Raw genomic sequence first — 3,241 nt, 5'->3', positions numbered from 1 at the left:
ACGACATTTTCCCACCGATTATCTGCTGCCTTCTTTTTAGCCCTAAAGATCTGAATTTAAGGGCAATTGTTTGATTGTCAATGTTAACCAGTAGATGGCAGCAGAGGAGGCCCTATGATGAAATGTATTTTAGGCAGTGCGGTAGGTGCCAAAAATGTCAGAGATATGAGGGTTTAAAGTTTGGTACAAAGATGATATTTTACAACAATTGAACAAATAACAACAGAGTTATTTTCATCTCTTGAAACAAAAATGCTTTTTTTACTTCTCTATTTAGCATTAACAAATAGATAGATTTCACTCCAGTCTAACTTTATTTATAAAGCACGTTAAAACAACCACATTAAAATGCTGTACCGAAAAATAAAAACAAAACAAAATAATAAAGTATAATAACTTCAAGTTATTATTAAAAAAAAACAATAGCAACATAAACCCTCAGTCAGCTCAACATATTATAAATTGTGAATTATTTTATTGTGAAGGAAATGAGAACAAATTTCAACATTAATGATTTACATTTAGTTTAAAAGTACAGCTTTGGACTTGAACCTGAAGATTATGCCAAGAGATCAAAAATACAAAAATAGTGAATACACAGCATGTTGATCAGAGATTCTCTTAGAATGTTGCAGATTATGTCAATTTTTTGTTGCTTTGTCTTTCCAAGAAAATTGTGTTATTCTGCGGTGTGTCCCATTTGAAAGTGATTTCAATAAGATTCCATCAAAAGAAAAACAACATGGGATTATAACCGTGTTTAGGTCGAACTGCGACATCTTCACCCAACTGTTAACAGTCAAGGCCTAAACGAATTCCTTCTGATTTCTTTCTAATGAATTTCAGAAGAGAGCAGGTTTCAGTGTAGAAATCTTCTCTGCCGTGACATTTGCTTCTGTTAGGTAAGTACTTGGCACCCATGCTGATTCAGATTATGTAAAGCTGCTGAACTTGCACTCAAATAATTGCCAGATATATTAGCATGGCAAAAGCTGGATGACAGCTGCTGCTGGTGTCAAATCGTATCAGATGGCATCGCTGAACTGGCAGACTGGCACAGCAACAAGCAGAGCAGAGGAGATGCCAAAGATAGCTAAGGCCTGCCCAGATCACCAACCCATGTTTACTGGCATGCTCGCACTTGTGTCGTGTGTGCGTGTGTGTGTGTGCGTGGGGGTGTGCGTGCGCGCGTGTGTGTGTGTGTGTGTGCGTGTGTGTGTGTGTGTGTGTGTGTGTGTGTGTGTGTGTGTGCGTGTCTGTATTACGGCAGCTATCACATCATTATTATTAAAAGGAGCAGAGCAGGTGCCTGTAGTCGGGCTTATGGCCTTGTTGTCATTTCTTAACTATTACAAAACCCCTTTTTATTAGACAACACAAGAGAAATCTAAACTTCCCCCAAAATAACTTAAGCCATATGTTTCTATGTATTGCATACATGAGTAGGTATTTATGGTTTACAATTCAGATCAAATCAGAAGATTTAAAATGGATATTTTAAAAAATGACATTGTGCAAAGACAAAGAGGAAACAAGATTCTTTAGAAGTTGAAAACTGTCTCTCCTGGTCTTCAGCTTTGCCAAACAGAACAAATCAAAGTGTTCTTTAGGTGCTAAAGCAACATCAATTATTTTTCACCCTCTAAACTGCCTGTCTCTCTATACCCATTCACCTTACTATTAAATCTGAAATAATTAATTAACCAGCTGAATATCTGACAATAACAACTGAATGCATAGAGAAATCTTGAACTTGCTGCACTATGAAATCCTGTAGTGTAATTGGATGGATTAGGGCTCAGGGAATTATGATAACCAAATACATTCTCGGATCAAAGAGCAAGAAAAAGCTAAAGGAGGTCATGCTTAGACACATATGCACTCATGCACACACACATACCCAGGGTATAGGAGCGTGTTAGTGGAAGGAAGGGGCGCCTGACTAAATTATGTTTTCCCAGGTGGGCACAATTACCTGTGCTTGCAGCATGTGGGCGATTCTGCAGCAGGAGTGGCTCTGTGTGTGTGTGTGTGTGTGTGTGTGTGTGTGTGTGTGTGTGTGTGTGTGTGTGTGTGTGTGTGTGTGTATGTATAAGAATTACCCATGTGTTAGTTTTAGGGGATTCAGGTCTATCACTATTAGGAAGAAGCAAATCAAAGCCTGACTCCTATACGGTCCTCCTTAGCTCCAATCATAAGTTAGTTATCCCAGGATAGCACAAAATAAAAGTTGCTTTTTCTCATTATTATCACTTAAATTAATACCTCTAGACAACTGCCACAACTAAGCACCAACCTGGGTTTAACAAGTAGGTATTCATGCCTAAAGTTCTCTGAAATCCAGAGGGAGGATGATGGGTCACTGCTTAGGGGGGCAGAACACAAGCTACCACTGTTGTTGAATTAAAAAAAAAAAAGAAAACTCCAGCTGATCTTCCCTGCTTGTTTGTGCAAGTGCATGTACTTGGAGCACATAGACCAAGTGGCAGAACATTAATGTGTCAGCAGAACCTGCTTAAAAAAAAACCTAGCAAAGTGGATGTGAGAACACAAGCCATTACGAATGGACGTTTTACCAATTGAAGTTGCTTCTTGACATTAGACAAAATCTCTCACTTCTTCAGCTTTTTTTCCACCGGGATGTCGCATTGAGACATAAAAAACTAAATCAAAAAGCAAAGTCACGTCCTTCTAATAAAATTAAACAACATTCCAAGGGTTGTAGTCCAAACCCAAATAGAGGAAGAAAAAGAAATAATTTATCAACCTGCTATTGCCCCAATGGCTTCAACAACAACACGGGAACACATCTCGGCACACATGGATTTCATTATTATCCGCTGGAATTCTGCAAAAAGTAAAGTTGGCAATAAGGAAAATATTCCCCTAATCTGAGGTCTTCCTCATGCTGGGTGTGAAGGAAATTTAGAGGGTCCCCTTTTAATTAGCTCCAGATACGACCACCCTACTGAACACAACCAAATGTGTTTCTTTAGCGGGGTTACTTGGTTGAAAGAGAGGACTATTTTGGTTGTACGTGCATAAATGTCTGATTTTGCAGGAGGTGTTTCTTCAAACCAGACTGGACTAGAGTGTTATAGGAAGCATATGGAAGAGATGAAAAAAAAGAGCAAAACAGGTTTCCCAAGAAGAGGGATTAAGGAGGTTCAGGCTGAAATCAAACTTTGCTAGATGGATGAGAAGCAGTAATGTGAAAATGAAATTGTAAAAAAAAAAAAAA

Source organism: Poecilia reticulata, linkage group LG21 (assembly GCF_000633615.1).
Source record: "Poecilia reticulata strain Guanapo linkage group LG21, Guppy_female_1.0+MT, whole genome shotgun sequence".
Lineage (NCBI taxonomy): Eukaryota > Metazoa > Chordata > Actinopteri > Cyprinodontiformes > Poeciliidae > Poecilia > Poecilia reticulata.
Note: the sequence above shows the minus strand (reverse complement) of the source record.